Consider the following 23,541-nt stretch of genomic DNA (forward strand, 5'->3'; position numbering starts at 1 on the left):
TTTTGCAAAACTGTGCACCTCTCAGGGAGTTCGTTTCAGATGGAAGGTTTTGCAGAATATTTTGTTTTTGCTCCTGCCTTCAGGAAGTGGCTGATGTAATCTCCCAGGCCAAGTCCTTCAGACAAGGAAGGCACGAAGACCAAGGTTGGAACCACACCACCATAGAGGCACTCCCTGGGACATGGATGCATGTTAGACAAGTGCTCTGTATCTTCTGCATCTGCATCTCCCAACTTTATACACTCTTCGTGTTGCCACCAGGTTATTTTTAGGTTATATTAGTCATACTTCTGCAAAAGCTATTTCTGGGAGTTTGCCAAACTGAAATCTGTAGCCATCTATACATTCCCCCACAAAGATACATAGAAAACATCCTCTGCAGTCTCTATCTGCTTCTCAGAGCCCCACAGAAATGGCTGCAAGGAAAAGGAGTGAAGAAGAAATGCCACGTGGTGCAGGGAAGGTGAAGGGCAGGTCCTGAGGAAATGGTGGGCATGGGATAGGAAGGGAAGGGGGTCTGTCTGCAGTGCTGGGAGTGCTTCATGTGAACGCTGGGCCCTTCAGGAGCCATCAAGTACATCCTGCTGTCTGCAGGGAGAGCCAGGAAAGCATGGGGCTGCCAGCTCAGCCTGTCTTTCCCAGGGTGGGAAGCTGTCTGTCTGATAACCAGGCCCTGCCACAGCTGCTGAGCTCCAGATGTTGTACCTAAAAGGGTTTATGAATTCCTTGTGAGAGAAATGTTGGCCTGGGTGTGAGGTCCTGGAATTTCATCTGGGAGCATCTCTCCTTTTGTCAAAAAAAGTATCGTGAACTGGCAAGCAAACCCTATTTTCACTGGATTTGGAAGCGTTTGCAAGGGTTTGGTGCAACTGGGAAGTACAATGTGCAAACGGAGTCCAAGAACTGCGGAGACAGAGCAGAAGCACAGCCCTGAGCACAGAAATGAGCCAAGCCTCTTGCTGCTGCTTTGCATTTTTCCTGGGTTTAAACTGTTCTGCTTTTGGTGTAACAGGGCATGGTGCACTGAAACGTGGCCAAAGCTACAAAACAGTTTCTTCTCTCCCCTAATCACTGGCAGAGTTTTTGAACTAACAGAAAATAACTCAATCCCTTTGGTGGCACCACCTTCCAGTTTGGGTGTCAGGATTCTGCTGCACACATCTTAATAATGTCCACGAGCCAAGACAAGTGCTGTCAATCTTAAGGGGAGGAATTTTTTCTACAAATCTGACTTTTTCCTTACAAAAGTATGTATCAGCTAAATTCTGCTCCCCATAGAGGACCAATTCTCCACAAAAGAAGTCAATAGAGAAAAAGAATTTAAATGCTAAATTGACTCACCCAAGAAAGCCCAGGGTTTTAGCCCAACTCCTCCTCTACATCTAGAACAAATTTTGCTAAGAGAGAGTTTCATAAGGAATCTGTGTTGAAGTAGATCTATTATCTGATAGATAAGTAATGGGCTCCATCAGTCATTTTTATCCGCAGAAAGGGGCAGAGGAGGGGAGCCGGCAGGACGGCTGTCCCTGGAAGCACTGCCAGGCAGTGGGATTGCATGTCTGTGCACAGATTTGAAGAGACACAGATCATCAGATACCAGCACATGCCTTTGAAAACGGGTCATAAACATTAGAGGAAAGGATACAAGGACAAAGGGAGTAATGGAGCTCTAAGCGGCAGAAGTTATTTAAGTGTGTGTGTGTATGTGTGTGTGTCTGCCTATGTGTAAACAAGCAGGATGAAGAACTCAAGCCTGTCAAACAACTCAATTGAGCTAAAGGCTTGTTTATAACAATATCGCTCAGCACTCCTCTGTCTCTCTCCTCGAAGGGGCATGCATTAAATACAGTGTAGAGCAGCACCCAAAATGCCTGGGAAGCCAAGGAGGCATGGGGTAAGGAGAGCTGCAGCAAGGAACAGACTGTCTGTCCTCATCACACCTTGCACTTTTAGGGAAAACAAGCCACAGTGCTGCTGAAGAGACCAGAGTTTTAAGGAGCTGTGCTTCTGGAAGGTCTTTGCCACCCAATTGGCTGTAACAGGGCTTTCCTCCCTCTTGTGACACAGGTGAGAGAAATGGGAATCTAGGAATCTGGTGGGAGAGAAGTCAGTATGTTTGTATTGCAGAAAGCCAGAAACTGAGGTGGGCAAACACCATGGGAGAAGCTCTATGCATCATAACACAGAGCAATGCTTCAGAATAGCACCACGTTCAAAACCCAGCAGAAATTATGTTCAGCAGTTCAAATCAATAGAAAACTGGGAGTAGTTCTGAGCCTTGTGCTTAGTGCTGTATCTTTACTACAAATAGTTCTGAGCCTTGTGCTTAGTGCTGTATCTTTACTACAAATGTCACTATTCCTGTCCAAAAGATGTAAGCGGGTATCGTGGCTGGAAGCAAGAAGTGCTCAGCACTCAGACATCCCTCTGTGGAGCCAGCAGTAGCCTCAAGCATATGGATCTCAAGTGGAAAAATACTCACATGTTGGTGAGCACATGGAGCCTACCAAGCACATGTACTCTAGAATCCCCTCTCTCTATGCTTGCCTGCAGATGCACTCTGGCACTAACCACGGTCTTCCCAAAGCAGCACATACCGTAAGCCATATGTTAAACCTGACACATGGACATGACGGAGCTGCAGAAGAGCTTCTGACTATTATTATTATATTTATTGCAGAGTGCAGTTGTCCCAGCTTTAAGAGGCAAGGCTGATGAAATTTACTGCTGTATTAATAATCCCTATCATATCCTTCTTTGTGGATCTCTCTTGCATGTTCCTTTAAAGCCCATGAGATCACCCACTGCCTGGTAATGGGAAGCAGTTTATTATGAAGACAAACTGACAGATTTTTGTTCCCATGAACTGTATAAGAAATCTAACAACCAGATGCAGATGGATCAATATGGGTTGCTCTTTATTTATCACCCCCTGTCTTCCTCACTTTATTTTTATGGCTATTAAAGATGCTATCATTGATATACCATTTTTGACTGTCTCTCCGTAATGTGCACACTGGACAATGCTACCATTGATATCTGTGTAAAAGGCACTGAGTGAGCTGGGAGAGCTCAGCAGCAGATTAGCAGGCTGGATCCCCACTGAGCAACATCTCTGTAACACCTCAGGTGGTATAAGGGAGGTTTGATCTTTGCTCTGAGGATGTGAGTGCTTCCAGCTGTGTGGATTTCTTTCCCTTTGTGTGGAACTTTGTTCAGGTTGTTCCCTTTGGGTGTGTGATCACAGAGAAGCACAGCAGCACCTGGCTGTAGCTCTTTGATGATGTGATTTCAATTAAAACTCGCTGCAGAGGATCAGTCATGCTCTAAACTGACATTTTGTCACAAGCAAAAAGATGACTGAAGCTGAGTGACTCTGAATTTGACATGGCTAGCACAGCCTAACGGCCTCGTGTCATTTTATTTGACTGTTGACAGAAGAATTAAACCTGATTACAGAAACGTGGGTACAGGAGATGAGCTTGTCTACGTTGCACTCACAAGCCAGGTTTCTGTGGCACACCCCTGTCCCAACAGCAGTTGGGAGGCAGCATACCAAACCCAGCAGTGTTACACCCCCCACGACTAGTGAGCTCACAGCCTGATGCAAACTTCCAGTTTGGCATTGGTATGGATTAATTTAAGAGCCTGAGATAGAGATAAGGCTGAAATCATAGAATCATAGAACCATTTGAGTTGGAAGGGACTCTTTAAGGTCATCTAGTCCAACTCCCCTGCAATGAAGAGGGACACCGACAGCTAGATCAAGTTGCTCAGAGCCCCATCCAGCCTGACCTTGAGTGTCTCCAAGGATGGGGCATCCACCACCTCTCTGGACCAACCCGTACCTGTGCCTCACCACCTTTATTGTAAAAAACTAAATCTCCCCTCTTTAAGTTTGAAATCATCTCCTCTTGTCCTGTCACAGCAGACCCTGTTGAAGAGCCTGCCCCCTTCTTTCTTACAGACTCCCTTCAGATACTGAAAGGCTGATCTCTGGTCTTCCTTGGAGCCTTCTCTTCTCCAGGCTGAACAGCTCTAGCTCTCTCTGTTTGTCTTCATAGGGAAATCAGACCCAGAAAGCTTGGTTTTCCAGGGAAATCAGCTCAGCTTCTGTAAAAAACAAACCAAAACAGAAATACTCCCCAGGCTTTTCAGAAGCAGCTCCCACTGTGCTCCTGCAATAAAATTTCCAATAAGATGTGCCAAGATGAGAGCATGGTGCTCCTGTAGTTCTGGCACCAGGTGGGTCTATTGAAACAGCCAGCATCGGCGAGGCAATCCTTTCAGATTTAATAGGAAGGGAATGAATCCTTTTGCTCCGTCAAACAGGAACAAAACAGGAAGAAATCCAGCATAAAGCTTTATAAAAGAAGGAAATATTATTCTAGCAACTCAATTTGCTAAAAACAAATGGAGTGGCATTAAACTTGTGGGACATCTCTCTCTGGCGTCCCAGCACCACCAATCAGCTGCTCACCTTTCCATTTGAATGCCATGAAGGCAGAGGTACTGCGTTCACTGTTATAGCAGATGACTTCATCCCTCCGAAATGACTTTAAAAGATTAGAATTCATAGATTATTTATTAACTCTTAGGGAATGTATTTCCAGAATGGGAACAACACATTGCATCAATGTCTAGTTCCTCAATTTAACTCTTTTAATTAACAGGGAAATGTGTACTTCTGTAAAGCACAGCCTGCATACCACTGCACAAGGCTTTTTCCTTCGTGTTTCCTTTTTAGTACAAAGCCTTTGTTCCTTTATACTCATGATAATAACAGTGATCATAACACTGGAGTCATCTTGTGATAACTCATAAATAACCGTTTTCACTAAAACAAAGCTGCTAGGCAAAGCCACCCAAGCAGGCAGCACAGCTGTGTCACTGACCCACTCTGATAGTGAGCTCTGATTTCACAGGTTGGCAGAGAGCTTTGTGACAGAGGGGCACTGGCAGCTTAACCCAAACACTTCTGCTGCCCAGATAACAAAAACTGCCTCATCAAAGTCGATGACAGCAGCCACAATACACCCAGAATTGTGATCCCTCCTTGCTGAAATTTTGTAGCAAATATTTCCCCTGTCAAAGCCTCTCCTTGGTTCTTGGATAGTAAAACAGCATGCCTTAGAAGTGGTAAAAAAAAAAAAAAGAGACACGATGAGCATAAACACTGTGTTCCAGACCTCCAAATCAGGTGTCACTCCAGACGAAATATAGAGCCATTCGCAGCGAAGAGGAAGGACTTGTCCCAGCAAGGCTGAGCAGAGCCAGGCAGCCGAGAAGCCAGGAATGTCACGTCCTCCTGTGGGGCTGTGGGATGACTGCGTGGTAAACACAGCTCTGGATGGCCCTTCTGTGGGAAAAGGGGAAAATGAAACTCAGCAGGCAGTACTGAGACGTTGTGTGTTGGCCCATACAACAAGGTAATTCAGGTGCTGTCAGGACACAATATCACCTTTAGAGAAATGGTGATCAAGGTATTGTTTGGGGTACTGGGTTCCTAGGGGGGCCTATTTTACAGGGATAGTGAAGAAATGAACCATTTCTAAGCCGCATATTTTTACATTTTCGTTATTGCTGGTGATTTTAAGCTAGGTTATATGCATCAAGCTTAATCATTGAGCTTTTAAAAACATGCTTTATAATGCATTTAGGCTCAGCATAAAGTGTTATTACATGCCAAGATGCTATGGGACCACCTTCACCTCAGTGTTCTGATTCATTAAACAGCCACACTTGCGTGGTGCCATCCCTCAGTGATAGGGCATCTGTCACATCCATTGGACCTTTACAGCATCTCTGTGGAAGGCAGCAAGGCTTCTACAACAAGATTTGTTCTCTTAAATAACAGTTCTGTTTTTAAACTCTTGAACTTCACATTTTTAGCTGTGAACTCAAGAGTGAATTAGTTATTGGGAATTGCCAAGCTGGTCTAACCACAAACTGCTTTTGAGCCTCATCAAACAAAGTAAAATGCTCTACTTTTATATCCCCAAAATTAATTTGCTCTTTTATATGGAAAAGAGGTTTTATTTGAAAAGGTGCTTTCACAATTCACTAAAAAATTTTGAAATGGATGATCTTGTTCCAGAAATTCTCAGCATTCTACATTTCCTTCTTTTTTTGGGGACATATGATTTTTGCAAGTTTGGACAATGCTTTGGTCAGGCAGCCAAGCAGCATCCCAATTAACCGAAGAGCTGAAAGCATCCATGAGCTATTCTTTGCTGGTTGCTACAAGTGAAGGCAGCTGCAGTGCAGAAGAAGCTTAATTACAACTGAAGAAAGACAACTGTGGGACCTGGTCCTGCCTATATAAACCCTCAGCATTCCTCTGGGCCAAATTCTGAAATCCTTTTACACAGTATTTTGTTTGCTCACGCTTCCTTTATCTTCCAGCTTGAATTCAGAGCATACAACATAACGGCTGTTGAGGTGGAGTTATGGGATGTGCTGGGAAAGCAGCAATTTGCATGTTTAATTAACTCTATAATCAGGACACTTGGGCAAGACTTTTTCCAAGGAAACATTCTTCACCTGGAAGTGTGCCATTGTCAGAAAGAGAAACTGTCTGTAGAAACGCACACACTTCTCAAGGAAGGAATGGCAGCTCGGCCCTAAGGGAGTGAAAGGGCCCTCCTCCCTTCCCCCCAAAATTCACAGCTGAAGCTTAGGTGAAGGCATTCTTATTACAGCTAAGACAACAGGAGATTAAATAGGATGAACTGATCGGCTATACTTCTTGTAAAGTTATCCCCAGAGATGAATGTACAATGTTGTTATGGAGGCTGCAGTGGTGTCTGCAGCGTAACTAAGGCTGACAGACTGCTTGCATGTGGGTGGCTGTCTTCTTTCCAGCTGTGACCAGCTGAATTATATCACCTGTCCCACTTGATATATTAGGATATGCCCAAACTCAAGATGCATGTTGCTGCAATAGGGAAATTAATGTCCACCACTGGAGGCAATTAATAATGATTAGGAGAAAAACAGCAGGGTTAAATCTGTGCATTTAACAAAGTGTTCATACAGTTTTTTTATACTATACTTCAGCCACTGGGTTCTCTCAAATTTCTACTCTTTTTTTGGGGGGGGAGAGGGGGTGGAGGGGGAAACAGGACAACCTTATCTTAATGTGGAAACTTAGCTAAAATGTCAAAGTTATTTCAGTGAGACATGTTTATTCATTAGTTAATTCCAGCTCTGGCATGTGGAAGAAAGCATCAAACATGCCTGGGTGAAGGATTCTAGAGAGAAAAATGTTAACATTCACTTGTGTCCATTTTCATTCAGAACAGCACAGCTCGACATATTCATGTTTGAAGTCACCAGCATCTCTTTGATTTCTGGGCTCTCCAGCTAGTATACTAAAACATGGCAGCAAATTGGCACATGGAAAATTTGCAATGCTCAGTTTAGTGCAACTCCTTAATTACCATAGAAAATGGTGAGTGATGGCTTATTAATTTCTCCTTTGTGGCCAAAATGCGATTTCAGATATGAATTCTGGGCATGTAATAGGCATAGGATGCTCTTGCATATTTTAAATCTCCGGATATAGGAAGCTTTGTGGGTGCAGTGCTTCATGAATCTCTATAAGAAAACACGAAGCCTGTATGGCCAAGTGCAGGCATTCCAAACTCAATGATAGATGTTTCTAAAATTTCAAGAAATCACTTTCATGTAGTGATTTCATGACATTCCATAACAATGGGATTCCTTAATATTCCTGAGATTTAGAGCAGACACATACACTCAGATCTTTTATCTCTTTGGTTTTTTTATTGCCTTTTTTCCACATTTTCATAACTTCTTTTGAAGCTACAAAGATAGAAGTCTAGAAAGAAAGCTGCAAACTAAAACACCAAGCCTTGAAAAAGAACATGCTAATCATGATAAACTAGGAAGAGTCTACAATGGAATGCATGATAGCAGGAAAATTAGTTTCTTACTCCTAAGTTCCACCTCAAGTCAACTTTCAGGATCAGGCAATAATTTCCATTAAAATTGAGGGATGAGTATCATTGATTTCACCAACCCAATAGCCATTCCCTCTTGGTAGTCAGGATGGGGATGACGATGGGGAAACTCATACAGAAATGCTCATAACCATTCATATTTTCCTTATTAAATACATCTTTCCAAGCTTCTTATGTGTTAAGAGTGTTCTGGAACTACTTCTCCACTGTCATGTTTGCGGAATATGGTAAGGTCATCTGCAAAATGGTGCTAAGTTTGTCTTAATCCATGTGTTTAATACTCTTTTTCTTCTACTTCAAGCTCAGTACAAATATAATGCAGAAGCACTCCTCAGAATGAATGAAGACATTGGAGGTTCAGTACTGGTGTGCAGCATAAGCCCTGCAAGTTCATCAGATGCACACGGCCCAATTTATTTTCTGCAATATGAATGACAATATAGAAATACTCATAGAATCACAGCATGGCTTGGGCAGGACCTTAAAGACTACCCAGTTCCAACCCTTTGCTGGGGGCAGGGCTGCCACCCACCAGCTCAGGCTGCCCAGGGCCCCATCCATCCTGGCTTTGAGCACCTCCAGGGATGGGGCATCCACAGCTTCTCTGGGCAGCTGTGCCTGTGCCTCACCACCTGAGTAAAAAATTTCCTCCTAACCTCTAATCTGTCTCCCCTCTTTCAATTTAAAATCATTGGCCCTTGTTTTATCACCATTAGACTGTGTAAGTAGCTGATCTCCCTCATGTTTATAAGCTTCCTAGTACTAATAATTGATAAGGAGCAGCATGTTTGCTCATCTGGAAGTATGAGAACTGTCTTTGACTAGAACTGAAGTGGGATGCTTTTCAACTGAAATTTAAGAGTTAGAAGGAATGTTATTTATTACTGTGAGAACATCAAATTTTTGGGGAGATTTTGCATGCTTAGCTTGTTTTCACTGGATCTGCACAGGTTTTTAGCTTAGATTCATTTCTGAATACAGAATTGTCAGAATTCCTTCACTTGCTGAGGAAAAATGTACTTCTTTGGTGTTTATGACAATGGATCCATACAAAATGTACTTCACTGAAAATAATAAAATAGTCAAGAAGTAGAGAGAATTACTTAAAACATATCAATTTCTTGAACAATAATACAGGAGTTGAAGTAAAAATAGAATATGAAGAGGTCATGCAGAACGAGCTAGGCAGAGACAATAGATTCACTCAGCAGACATGACACCACTCTCATCAACTTGAGCTGAACAGAGCATTTGCTATTAGATACAGAATCCTGCATAAAACATGGTGGTAATGACTGCTCTGAATGGACTCTCTTGTGAAAAGAGAAAAGTATTAGCAAAACAAATGGGGCCAGTACAATTAATGAATATACCAATGTTACGGTATAGCAGTATACAATTAACAAATATACAGATGTTAAGGTATAACAGAGAGCTTGGCTATGATGTTATTACACCAAAGCAGGAAACAGAAATGATAAGTACACTCACCTGTAACCTGGGCTCACAAGGGAAACTCCAGCAGAGTGGATTTCCAGAAAAGATCCTTCCCCACTGGCAGTCAGCCCTTAAATGGGTCTGGGAGAGGTGCAGCCAGGCTCCACCCCTTCCTGCAGCACAGGTGAATCGCCTTCACCTGTGCTCCCATGGCTGACTCAGTGCTCGCCTCAGGTGATCAATCAGAGGTTCAGGCCGTGATTCAGCAGCCCCATACAGGGGCCATAAACATTATTTCAAGACTGAGAACAGAGATACTAAACAAGTCATTGCCTCTCCTGTGAGAGAAAGGGTTGTCATAAGGGTTTCCAGATTCATATTGTTGACTGTCCAGAAAAGCAATGATCATTGATGACTGTAACAATACTAATTAAAGAACATATCTATTCTGTATAGTAATGAAGAAAGTGACAGAAAGGTGACATAAAGGCAGACAGAAACTGGTGACAGAAAGGCAAAAAATCATGAAAAAATACACCTTTCAACTGTATGAATAGAAATCTTGGATTGCTTCAAGTATCCTACCTAAATATCTGTAAATCTTGGCTTCCTTGCTGGCAGGGCAAAACTACCGGGAAAAGTTGTGTAAATCTTAATGTGGATCCAAGATCATAATGATTAATAATAATAATTAAAATAATAATGAATTTAACTCTACTTGAGACCAATTGGTCTCAGGGAAGACCTGGCTTTTGTGACAGCTGTCATCACAAATCCATGGGTTACCTGCTTTGTCCCAAGAACTACATTCTTCATTTGCTGAATTTGCCTTCAGCGTACAAATGAGAGCATAGGCAGGTAGCTTTTCTATCTGAAAGTTAATTTTCTCTGCTATTATTATTTTGACTTAGTTGACTTACAGCAATTATTTATGCAGACCTATCTCACTAACCTAATCAGTTTCAACACATTTTTTTCTCCAGAAATCAACCTTGGGTGGCAGGAGAAAAGCTATTATTTCAGATGCTGCTTTATTGGATGACAATAACAAGCGTATAGGGAGTAATTGCTCAATCCTGTTGTTGGTTTTTTAAGATATGAGCTATAGCAGGCTGGGTTGGACCAAGAAAAGGAGCAGACATCTGTTCACAGGTCCTCAGGCTATGTTTTCTTGATCTTTCCTCATCACAATGCCTTGATTTAAGAATAAGAAGTGCTGTGTGCAGCTGGAGAGTGAAAATGCTGATATTTTTCTCTTTGTCCATTGATCTGAGCACTGCCCTACATGGATCTGAAGGGTTTCAGTGTGTCTCACAAATCCCAGTGAAATTGACTCTCATTTATCCTGTTATTTGGCTATTTATTGTTGCCCTTTTCTTCCCTGTGGGCCTAGATGTGACACACAGATTCATGCTAGCATTTTCAAACACTGCCTCTGCAGCTGGGTTAATAGCAAGATGGTCAACTAAGAAGCCTGCTTTGGGAAGATTTTTTTATATTCTAAAAATAAAATTTGCCAGATGTTTATTTAGAAAGCTGGTAGAGCAGACTGAGAGTAATTCCCATTTCTGCAAGTGGAAATTGGAATTCACTATTACTGGGCATTAAATGTTTGGATGCTTTTCCGAGGTCCTTAAATCTATTTCATTTCCATGTTGACAGAGATATTAGACAGCTGTTGGAAAATCTGTCCCTTCTTCCAGTGCTGCAGCAAGAAAACTTTTCGTTTAACTACTGGGAGTCAATAAAACCCTTTAATGTACTAATCAGTGCCGAGTGAAGTGAAGGAAAGTATAAGAAAGAGTCCTTTCACTTCAATTTTGTGCGAAACATTGGCTCTTTCAGCTTACTGCTGTCACTGCTGGCTGTATTTGTGACAGACTGGAGGGCTGAAGCATGGTTCTGAACGGTGACTCCAAGGACTGGATGTGGGATCAGCAAAAGGTTCTGCTTTCTGCACACTTGGGATGGAGCAGGAGATTGTCCCTGCACTGCCCACAGGTGGGTAGAGACAACTGGACCCTTTGTGCAGGATCTGTGACAAGCCACTCTTTGGGGGTTCAAAGGGGTGGTATGCTTTTTTGTGGTGTTTCTGCAGACATTGCTTTGTGCCCATCTCCTCTCTTGCTAGCAATCAAGCGACATCACTATGGAAACTGCTTGCATGGAGGAATAACATTAGGGGAGGCAGTCTGTATTGTTAGCTCTCCTTAATGCAATATGTGTCTTAGTCTTTTCTCCCAAAAGTGGAATTAGTGTCTGGTTTTGCTCTTTATGGGAGCTCTTATCCCAGCTGTTCTGCTTCCCCACCTCCCCAGGCCATTCTTTCTTGACACCTGATTTTTCTTTCTCCTCACTCTGCTCTCCGGGTGCTCACATCCTTGCTCCCTGGGCATCTGACACTGCCAGCTCAGCTCTCCCCAGCTGCTCCCTTTCCTCTCCTGCTCGCAAGCTGTGTTGACATGATCCAGGCACACTGGTGCCACTGCCCTTAACAAAAACAGCTCTTCTTTCCTTTTCCTTCTTCGTATGGCACAGAAGGAGGCCCAAGTGGAGCACTACAGTGATGTCCTCCACCTTTTTCCCAGCTGCTTCATCAGAATTTCAATCTTCTGAAGAATATATAGTGTCTAGGCAGCTGACAGCACGGCTGCTCAGGAAAAGGACCCGGCTTCATCCCAGCTCCAATGCAAGCTTTCAGTAGGTTGTTGAATGCAGAGTTGCGCATTCAGTTGCCCTCTTCAGATGAGAGAAATCTGAGAGAGTACATTATCATCCCTTTCAATTCAGAAATACATAGCTGAAAAACTTTGTACTGGTGGTGACTCCTGAGGATGACAGAGCTCACTTGTTTCTCTTCCAACCTTGGCCCTCAGTGGTGCCATGCCATAGTTCCAAGCCCTTGGTTAGCTATCTGCAAAGCATCTATAGCATCCATTCCATAAAAGAGCACCAAGAGGCTGTGCAGTTCCAATCTCCATGGGGGTAGGACCGTAGAATTTCATGCATTCACATTTTGAACAGAGTTTATAGGGATATTTTATAATAATTGTCCAAGCAGATGCTTGGTCCTCAAAGTCAGTAATCTAACAGCATGCAAGAAGTAAAAAATATTTTCTGCTGGTGTAGGCAGTGAACACACCAGCACTCCGACATGAATGTAAACACTTTGCAGTTGTTTGCTATTAAAATTTTTAAATCAATTTTCCAATAACTTTAAATACTTGGGTAAAATCTTGTAATAGGTTAGGTAATCATTTTAGCTTTTATACCATTATGTGAATTCAGGCACATAGTTATGCTAAAATCTTTCCCACTTGCATACCTCTTACGCAGATTACAAAAGGAGTGTGTTATAGACAATAAAACCCAGAGGGATGTGGGGGGTTGACAATTGTCTGCTATGCCATTAAGCACAGAGACAGTGATGCTGGCCATTGCTTAGGAAAGGAAAAACAACAAGTTTACGGTTCCTCATTTCCCATGGCAAACAGATTGCTTATTTTAATTTTGAAAATAAAACGATGGAGGCGATGTGGGTCTGTAAATAAGAGTGTGCATCTCAATTTTCTGCAAATGCTTAAGTGGTTTACATCTGTTTCCTCCCAGTTGTATTTCTCAAACATGAATTTCCATTTTAAAAAGAGTCATAAAATCACTACTGTTTCTCTGTGGATCTATTAGCAATAAAATAGCCTACAGAGGTTTGCACAGCCATGGAAAATGTACAGTGATAATAGGCTGTCCTGCTGTTACATGGCTTATGCAAACTTTACATTTATCACTGCAGAACCATCTATCCGCAGGGTTGGAAGACAGCAAACAACTGAATAAAAAAGACCAAAAGAAGGAAGATGATACAGAAAGCTCTATATACACATCATTAATCAGACATGATGAATTTTCAAACTTGAATATATGTTTTCTCAGAGCCAACCAAGGGAAAAAAAACACTGGTCACAATCTGAAATGCAAAGCTTTACATAAAATTAACCTCCTTTTCACTGGTTTTGCACTAAGAGACAGAGAAATAAAGAGATAGACAGAGGAAGAAAACTTATTTTCCTATCTGTCTGTTAGCTTTCATTTATGGCACTCTTGCTGTCCAAACACTAACATCTCATGGAAAAAAACTTGTGGGCTGTCTGATACGGGAGCCACTCAGTAAGCAGTGAAAGTCAAAGTGTCAAGAGTGTGAAAAGGCAGGATCCTTATCTAAACCCAGGAGAATCTCGAAGCTGTGATGACCCATCCACCAGAATCAAACACACCATTTTTCATAGCCAGCCACAAAGCTGTTGTCCTAATTTGGCATCCACAGCCAGGCAGGGATTTACAGACTGCTCAGCCTGAGCAGGAGAGGACCCTAGGTCACTAAGCCCTAAAGAAAGCTGCAAGTGACAAGTGTAGGATTATAGCTGGAGATCTCCAGAGATTTGCCACCACACAGAAGATTAGATTCAGACTGTCCAATTTCTGCACAGCCCAGGGTGGGCTGGAAGGTTCTCTGAGGCAGCTGGTGCCCACTACCATCCTGATCGCATTGTCTGTTGGACAACTATGCGTCCTGCCCGTGGTCACCGAGGAGAATGGCTGGAGAACCATCAGTCCTGCTCTTGGCCACACTGCGACTGCTTAACATCTTCTAGAGGAATGATAGGCTGTGGCTCCTACAGAAGAAGGACATAGAGATGAGTATCTCACAAGAAACCCCCATGAGGTTGCTTCTTGTTTGCCTCACTCTAATACAAATATATATCAGGATGAAAGCAACTGGCTGCCCTAATATGGGTGGCAGACAGCAACAGCGATATCATTGGGTGCTTCTTAGCTAAAGGGTAATTCAAATCAGAGAAAGAAAGGGGAAGAGGGGACAAATAAAAAGGGAAGAAAGTGGCTTCTGAAGAGTCAGTAAGATTGGTAAGAAATAAAGCTTTTCCACATTTGGATAGATTCCTGCCATTATTTGGGCTGCTAGCTTCAGAAACTCAGATAAGCACTCAGAACAGACACACATCAGTCTGGTTGCCTAAACAGTAAAAAAGTGAATAAAGAGAAATGATTCCTCACGGGAAACACAAGACATATATGAGACTTTGGAGTCAAAAGCAAATTGTCAGAAGCTTATTTTTAAAGGTCTGTGTGCTAGCTTCTCTTTTGCATAAAAGCATCATCATTTTCTCTCATCAGAGATCTAGAGAGAGGCATGACAGCAGCCTCTATTTCTTGTAAATGATACACTGGAAACACAGGACAGTGTTGATGGACTCATAGTTTCATAAAAGTAGCTCTGTGGGTGAGTTTGGTCATATAAGGCCATCTCAGTGCAAATGTCTTTTCAAGCTGAATGTGTGCATAGTTGGAAAATTTTGCTTTGTGTCCACAAGTTTGGCTGCTGACTGTTTTAGGAGAGATGCATAACTCTTGGAGGTGGTGAAGCACTTCCAGATTTCAGGATCAGGAAAACAGCTTCAAACAACTCCATCATGCTGGAAGAAGCTACTTTCCTCTGTCCTCTCAGATGATAATTTTGCATTTTTTTGTGCCTTTAGGTGTCTTGAAGGTTTTTTTCTTCATCTAGCTCTTCTGATGGGGCCAATGTGCAGTGAGACAGCTTCATTATTTCAGAGAATAACTATTTACCCAGTGACTTTTAAAGGTAGAGTTATTGATTGCTGCAGTTCAGCATGAGGACTGACCATCATCCCTTTAGCGCCACATAAATCCTTTGCTTTCCTTCAACACTGAGACTCATACCAGACCTTACATCTGCCAGTGATCCACGACTAACCCTGGCTTTACAGATTGGAAGGAGTCATAGTCTGCAAGTTAGGCAATCCAGAGCATTTCTCACATTCCCAGGAAATATGAGGAATCACTTTCCTGAGGGAACATTCCTTGATGCAAATGAAACCATGGCCACGTTGTGGCTCAAGCCGTGAAGGCAGGATTGCAGGTCCTGGTTTTCACTTTGTGAGCAGATGCCATGAAAATTGCATAAAATCATTTCTCTTGTCACTTTGAAGCACAAGGATACCTTTCTTGTTTCAGAATGCCAGGCAGCTTTAGCTCTATATTGACCAGGTAAATATAACATTGCTGATGTACTGAAGGGCTCTGAAGCACGCCCATACAAAAGCGGTGTGGAGTTTCTGATGGAGGTACTTGCTGGAGAAGACTTTCCCATGTATGACTGGGAGGATTTTTTGCTCTGGTAAGGAAAAACATCTAAAAGATTTAACCTCTGAAATTATAGTATGATATTCTTAAGATCAGACATAAAAAAAAAAATATTATTCTGAAAGACCTAAATAGAAAAGCAGGGACAGACATCCTAAGAGAAGGAAAAAATGATAGCATGACATTTGTCAAAAAAACATTAACAAGTGTATGGGATGATGGTGTTACTCAGTATCTGGTGATTTCCCATCTCAAACAAGGCAATAAGCAAGTGCTTAGCAAACATCCAGGGAACACAGGACTGCTTTTTGGGTTAAAAAGCAGGGTTATGATCTTGAGCAACAGGGTTTTTATTACAAATTGCCTTTTCATACTTGACTGTTATTAAGACTGCCATAACATTGCATTAGAGATGTTAATACAATTGTTATGGTTAAATTCCAACTCAACTTTAAGTAATAAATATGTTCCTGTCCAAAATATCCCTTCAGCTTCAGTTGGGAGAATGCGTGCACTCAAGCTTTTCTGCGCACATGGAAGGACTGCTCAGTTCAGCCCTGAGATGGCCACTGTTAAGAGGTGTTTCACAACTTGCTGGATTCTCAGTGGAATGCATGAACATCTTGGGAGAACTTCTACTGGTGAAGACTGCCTATGAGCCCACAGGTGCCAGGGCACGGTTGGAACCTGCAGGCACTCCTGGCTGCAGATGGCTGAGAAAAAAGACCCACTTGAGCTACTGAGGTAAGTCCAGCCATGGAGACAGTTCTCCTCCATCATGGGGCAAGAGGGAACTGATGAGTGCCCATGGAGAGCCACCACCCAGAGAAAGAGGATACGTGCCAAGTGACCTGACCATGAAATCACGTCATTTCTAAAGAATCATTCCTCATTTCTCTGGCTTTTTAAGGTCATGTCATGGAAACTTTTGTAAAGCCTCCTGAAGAGAGGAAAATCCTGGGTAAAACACCTTAAGGGTCACTCAAAGCAGTGAAAATATCTTGCTGCTACTCAACCTCACTAAAAAAGCAAAACTCAGTGAGATTCTGCAACTCCCACTGGCAGCAGCTCTGTAACATCATCACTGATATGAACCGTAGGACAACGTTCTCCCTGCTGACAGCACCCCATAAATAAAACTTCTACTCATTACTAAAACCTGAAAAAACTTAGAGAAGAGGAATGTCATGTGCCAGAATATAATGATATCACCCATCTGAAAACAAATGCTCCTATTTTTTTTCTTCATATTGCAGACGATATTGAAAAGACCCAGTATATACCATCAGTAAGGTTACATATATTTAATTTTGTTTTTTTTCTCCAGGAATCTTCCCACTTTCTAGAGTTACTGAATGCCATAGAGGAAAGGAACAAGTTTAAAAAACAATTAGTAGGACATGTGGTGCTCATTCTTGGCTGAAGCTGCACATTCTCATCTGCCTGAAAATACTCAGCAGTCGTTCATGAAAAATGTTTTTAAACTAATGAGCTATATTTGCATTCCCCTTAGAATGGATTCAGAATTTTTCATCTACAGTGCACCATGAAAAATGGATGTGTTTTTCACAGAGGTAATTTGAACATAAACCACCGCATCAATGGAAGACAACCTTTGCAGAAACTTTTTAACTTAGCACATTCCATTTGTTTTCGCTGGGGAAGGTCAAACTTGTGTGAGAGATGTAAATTTCATGCACAAACCTAGATGCTGATGAGATTTGTTTTTGCAGATAATCTGCAGCAGAGAAATTTTTCATAATGTCACTGCAAAATAAATTAAAATGTTCATCTTCATATGGCTGGTTCCATTGCATTAAAATAAATGTTGCAAGCTCATTTAATTAGTATAGTTAGGAATGTCTCTTCCCTGCTTCACTGACTCTCCAAATCACAAGTTAATTTGTCAAAATCAGACCATTGTTTTTCCTTCATTCTTCATTACTGAAAAGACAGCCCCATTTAAATAAATGTTTATGCTACAGAGAGCAGAGCGGTGAACAACCCCAAATATTTTTCTAAGGCAATGTTAGAAAAGTTTTGAGTGCAAAGAGCTTTTGTGTGTGTGTGTGTGTGTGTGCCTGTGTGTATTGTTATTGGATATTTGACTAGCTAGCTGGAAAGGTACAAAATTGAGCAGTCTGCTGTAACTGATGATGTTGCGCACACCATCTCTCATGCCAGCGGCTACATGCACTTGGAAGCAGTTTTCTTCTCTGTTTTCAGAGACAAATGATGACAAAAGATACAACCTCTATAAATTACCCTAATCAAATCATTCTCTTCAAGAACTCTTGGTTAATCAATTAGTCAGTGTTCACAGTTCTTATGAATATCACTTCAAAGCTTCCCATAGTGTTGCTCTCTTCCAACAGCAAATATTTACAGCATTTTATTAAAAATAAATAAATGAAAACAATTGCACATACAGCAAATAGAGAACTTCTGCAACCATACGGAGACCATTCATACAAAGCAAACATTTTAGATTTACAAATATCACTGACGTAGCAGTTACTTGAATTTCTTTTTTTATTAATTGACTCAGTTATTACATACACCAGGATATTTCAGAGGGCATGATCACAAATAGATAGAAAAGACCACTAGATCATCAGCTGAGCCCCATACTAACGCATTTTTACACTCTATGAGGCAGATTTTCCTTCTGTGGCTTATACTGCAGGACTGTTCTCCAGCCTTCTGGAAAAGCCTTTTGACCTTAAGAGGGAAAGCAGCTACAGCTCACTGCTCTCTTCCTTCTAACTGAGAAGATTCAGAACAAACCACTTAGAAGATTCCTGTGATTTTTCTTATCAAATGGAAGATTTGGAGTTTGGTTGTATTGGTTTTCTTGATTTTTTTAATTTTTTTTCTGGGGGGGCGGGAGGATTTTTTTTTTTCTGCTTATCTCTCTTCCCCTTACTGCTTTCTGTGAGTTATCTGGAAAAGGGCAACCTGGAGCAATAAAGAGCACACTTTGCTCTTTGGCATAGTGGTATTTTAAAATGATATTCAAAATAAGTACCTAATATGAATCTTATGATACCATGAGTGAGAACCAACCCTATTTTCTTTTAAAGAGCTTCAAGATGAACCTTGTTTCATTAATAAATTATGTCATTATTGGAGAAGTTTAATTGCAGTGATACTTCATGAATTCACAGTAAAAGCATGCTATATATTAATGGTTGGCATACTGACTATCAGACATGGGAACTCTCATGAAATGTGGAAAATAGACACACACAGTTGTTAGGAAAATCCCTCCATGTCCACCAGAGGAGCTGAAGAGAATGCAAGATGAGGAGAGGCCCAGTCTTGGGGTTGTCCTGCTCCACGGTAAGTTACACACGGAAAAATTGTTAAGGAGCGCCTCATTCAAGGAGGCAAAAGCCTTGGTGCATGCTGGGAGCTGCTGAAGGCCATTTCCACTCCCACAGATGTCTGGAAAAGAGGATAAGGGGATGGTGTGAAACTGTGAACAGGCTGCCCAGGGAAGTGATGGAGTCACCATCCCTGGAGGTGTTTAAGAAATGTGTAGATGTTGCACTGAGGGACGTGATTTAGTGGGCATGGTGGGGATGGATTGATGGTTGGACTAGAAATCTAGAAACTAGTGGTCTTTTCCAACCTTAACAATTCTGTGATTCTGTCATTCCATCTCTGTTCTGATTTCATGCTCCAGGCTCAAACCATGCCTTGAATCCCACTCAGAGGTCCAAACAAGGCAAGTCTTTTCCTATGACCAGCCATTATCCTTCCACTGGGATACAGAAGTACTAGCCACACTGGGAGCTAACTGAAGCTTTTGAGATTCAGGCTAGGCCATGATGCTGCACTGTTTCATGGCAACAAGAATCCCTGCAGGTGAACATAGGACTGGTTATCTCCACTGACAGGCCAGGTCTCTCAGGCCAGACCTCAACTGTATTAGGGAAAGAGAAATAAATGCTGGGAGCAATAAGTCTTTGCCCGAAGCAAGGATACAAAATCTCTTTTGCTTTTCCACCTATATGGAAGATACAGATGATGTCTGTTCAACAGAAAGAAAGAGACATCTTCAGCTTGGAAAGCTAATTTTCTCCCACTCCTTTCCCAGGAAAGAGTCTGCCTCTGTTATAACAGAAATCTTGGTTGGCTTCAGTTGATTCAGTTGCACCAGGAAATTCGACAAGAGTTTTTGAGGAACAACAAAGATTTGTGAACCTTTCCCATCATTGCCTGCCGGACTTAGCCATGGAAACAGATTCTCCATCATCACATGGACAATGCATAGGAGACAGACTCGTCTCCTAAACAGATCTGTGCAATAAAACATGACAGAAAGGAACACAGAGTACAACCCTGCAATGCAGGAACACATCTTTACTAAGATCTCAGTCTTATAAAAATTCTTAATACAATTCAATAGAAATTTATCATTTTCACAGATGCTGGTCCATAGAATCATACCTTCCTCATGACTTTGCTGGCCCCCTGGATCTAGCTACAGACCAGGGAGGGTTGGGAAGGTTTATTTCTGGGATTTATAAAGTTTTGCTGAGCCATCAGCCTTGCTTATAATCACCTAAAGCTGCCTGTCCTTGAGACCAATGTTAGCATTTCTGGGGAAATAATTTCTCACACTCTTTCTCCTTTTTCAAGTCACAACCAGAGATCTTGGTCTTTGAACACTTTCAGTGTGGAGAAATACTAAGGTGTATTGTGACTAACGTATATTGACATTCTCAAAAAGTGCCTCAAGAGAATATTTGTGAGGCAAATGGCACAGAAAGTCAATGAACAGGTGTGACAACCTACTTTTGTCAGTCTCTATCCACATATGCTAACAGAGATGCTGCAGAATTCTCCAAACCCACATCTTCACTATCATGCATCATGTCAAAAGCTACTGCTCTCACTCTTCTACCTATTTTCATGTAGGCAAACTCAGAAGGCAGTACCATTAGCTTCCTTTCTATTCATGACCTGAGAGCAATCTCCTTTCATCTATGGGAAGCGTTGCTTTCTACCAAGATAAAGGCAAGGCTGCACATAAGTATGTAAGTAAACTGCTCCGCCAAGGAAATGTGAGTTAAGCTGCCTGTAATAAATACATTTATTGGGTAGACAATAAAAAGTACTGAAGAGTTTAAAATAAATTCTGAGTTATTTAAACTTAATTTATGACCAGGAAAATAAACCTTCTCTTCTACCATTATTGTTTTTTATCTGGGCCATCAAATGTCACACCCTACTGATTCTGGATGTAAGGTCACTGGAAACAACATATCAGTGGTGTCAGCAATACAAATCAAGTGAAATTCCCCTAAAAATAAAAATGTCAGGAGTAAAATAATAGGCAATAGTTATTTCATGGTATGAAAGACTCGTAATATATCAAGAGTTCACCTTTTCCTATCTTTATCATATATCACTTCGAACGTTAAGTACATCTACATTTCATATATTTAAATATAGACATTGTATCTAGCTAAAACAATAATATCAAATAAATGCACACTGAAATGATAGCATGGGTTTGGATTGATTTTTTGAACTGCCTCCTAATTTATATAAAATGATGAAGCAATATCCCTGTGTATAAAACACAGCATCAGTGGTGCACCAGCTTTCCTAGCTGTTGCTTTCTAAGAACCTCTTTCTGTATTAATAGAATATAGGAATATAAAGTAGATCTGCCTTTCAGGCCCTCTGGGTCACCCTTCATGAAGACAGGACAGTTGCAGGAAGCAGCAACGAATGCTGCTAGGATGGCACCAAGCAGAACATATTGTGGAACTCCTTTGAAGTTCCTGTGTAGATGAACACATCTGCTTCTGCTGAATTGTCTTTAGTACAGACAGGGATTTCCTCGGGCTGTTTGTGACTTATTAAATGTCTTCCAGATAGCAGGTTACTAATTTGGCTGGCATCACCATGCTGAATTATAACTAAATATGCTGAATGCTGTGTGTGAGGCTCGTGCTAGGTATAGCCATGGCCATATCGTTTGCCTGATAGTGTGTGCCACTCCCATTGCACCAGGGAAGGAGAAGGAAGGTGCAGGATGTGCTCAGACTGCTGCTACAAAACAGCCACAGAGTTTCAGCTCCCTGTAGCATCAGTCTGCCAAGAACAGGATGCAGTGTTGCCATGGACAGCTCTATCTTTGAGATGGCTTTTCAGACAGCATTAATAGCTATTTTTTTTCTCCCATGTACGTTTCAGTGGCGTTTGTACAGGTGTAAGTACTGCTCACACATTACTGTGTGAGTAATGCTAAGAGGAGGGCTAAGATGACATCCAGCATGGGACGGAAAGGGGACAAGAAGGTCAGGCAGTCAGGCCCAGTAAGCTTTGATGGTAACTTCCAACCAAACTTTTCTATTCTATTCTATTCTATTCTATTCTATTCTATTCTATTCTATTCTATTCTATTCTATTCTATTCTATTCTATTCCATTCCATTCCATTCCATTCCATTCCATTCCATTCCATTCCATTCCATTCAGAGTTGCCCCAGCCCTTGCCTTATACATGAGCATAGAAACATGTTGGCCACGTTGACGTTGAGGATGCTCAATCCTATAACACCACATGTTGGTGGTAGAGTATTGGGTGAAGACTCAGATAAGTGAAACTTGGCAGATTATAGGTCAGTCCTACCGGCCATCTCCTGTGCATGGTCTTCTGGCAGGGCTGATACATTATGGCATCATGTGGAGTACCATCTGAAAGGCACATCACCTGGAAGCATCAGGAGAGGGAGATGCAGCTAGGAAGGCAGGCAGCAGAGACACCAGAAGGCACAGGTGACAGATCATTTCTCTTTCAAAAGAAGCCTATGCAACAGATTCTGTAATGTTTCTTAGGGAGTGCAGAAGCACTTTGGCAATATGTGGATTGCCATTCTGACCATGTCTTGTGGCAGCTATCACCACAGACATGTGACTCCTGGGTGGCAGCTCTCCTGTTCCCTCCAGCATCTTCTTCTGTATATTGGTTCAGCATTTTTCTCAGACAGTGGACCTGGATCTCGTGACAGAAATTCGTTTTAGCTTGAACCTGTAAGGTGTATTCCCCAAAGCACACCTTAAAAAAAAAAGAAAACCTGGAAATGCATTTTCCTGTTTTATTATTTACATTATGGAAGAATCAAGATACTAACTTTGATGAACTGTGTGTATGGCCCTTTTCATCCCTTGTAATACTGCCAAAACATTGTCCTAGGCATGAAAAAGATGAAATATTTCTGATGAGCACAGTTTTATCATGTCAGAAACTCTACTGTTCTTCAGGATGATAGACTTCTTTGTTTCTGATTCTGATTCTCTCTCTCCCGCATTAACCTGCTGTGATCTCATCAGGAAAGCTGATTCACAAAGCTGAGGTTAGAGAGAATGTTACTTAACCTAATAACTAGTCTGACAAGTTTTTAAATGTCTTTTAATATTTTCTCCTCGGTTGTGTTCTCATTCACATTGTGCTGATAGCAGCTGAGTAGCAGTAGGCACAGACACAGCCATGAAGTCTGTGCTTTCCTTCCCTGTATACAAACGTATTTAAACTCCAGAGCAATCTGTGAAGCAGTCTGATTTACTCTGCCTGACCTGCAAGCACACCCTTTCTTTGTGCTTTTCTCTGTGAGACATTTGAAAATCTATTTATAGCACAAAAGTAAGGTTACCCATGCTGCGGGGAGAAATCCTGGATTTATCAGCAAGGGGTTCAAGAACACAGCCAGACAGACAAGATCCATGGGACTGCACAAATATACATCAGCCTTGACCCACAGAAACCGCTGCTGGGCTCACTGTGTGATGCAAACCCAATGCCTCTTTCCTGGCTAAACTGAGATGCCTAAAGTGACTCCACTTGGTAACTCTGTCAGCAATCTGATCACAATGATTAATGGTCATTCTGGTCAACGTGGCATTTAATTCAGGGTCACGGA

At 41.8% G+C, this 23,541-nt stretch overlaps 2 long non-coding RNA genes across 5 annotated transcripts in view; one reads left to right on the plus strand and one right to left on the minus strand.

Annotated features, from left to right (window-relative positions):
• Positions 1-3,972: 3,972 nt before the first annotated feature.
• Positions 3,973-23,541, minus strand: part of LOC116216753 — a 35,816-nt gene continuing 16,247 nt past the window's right edge. The window contains exons 1-3 of one of the 2 annotated variants that reach the window (XR_004160138.1): positions 9,477-9,532; positions 5,190-5,359; positions 3,973-4,113 (exon numbers count right to left, since the gene is read on the minus strand). This is a non-coding gene — a long non-coding RNA (uncharacterized LOC116216753). Of the gene's footprint in view, positions 4,114-5,189; positions 5,360-9,476; positions 9,533-23,541 lie in introns of those variants that run through there. The other variant, XR_004160139.1, reaches the window with a different exon arrangement.
• On the plus strand, positions 5,354-18,429 carry LOC104911491. 3 transcript variants are annotated; one of them, XR_793943.3, is made up of 4 exons: positions 5,354-5,429; positions 11,268-11,423; positions 16,094-16,346; positions 16,930-18,429. It is a non-coding gene; the product is annotated as an uncharacterized LOC104911491 (long non-coding RNA). The 3 variants fall into 3 exon arrangements; XR_793944.3 differs by having other exon boundaries at positions 11,303-11,423; XR_002116075.2 differs by lacking the exon at positions 5,354-5,429 and having other exon boundaries at positions 9,662-11,423.

This window comes from Meleagris gallopavo, chromosome 6 (assembly GCF_000146605.3).
Source record: "Meleagris gallopavo isolate NT-WF06-2002-E0010 breed Aviagen turkey brand Nicholas breeding stock chromosome 6, Turkey_5.1, whole genome shotgun sequence".
Lineage (NCBI taxonomy): Eukaryota > Metazoa > Chordata > Aves > Galliformes > Phasianidae > Meleagris > Meleagris gallopavo.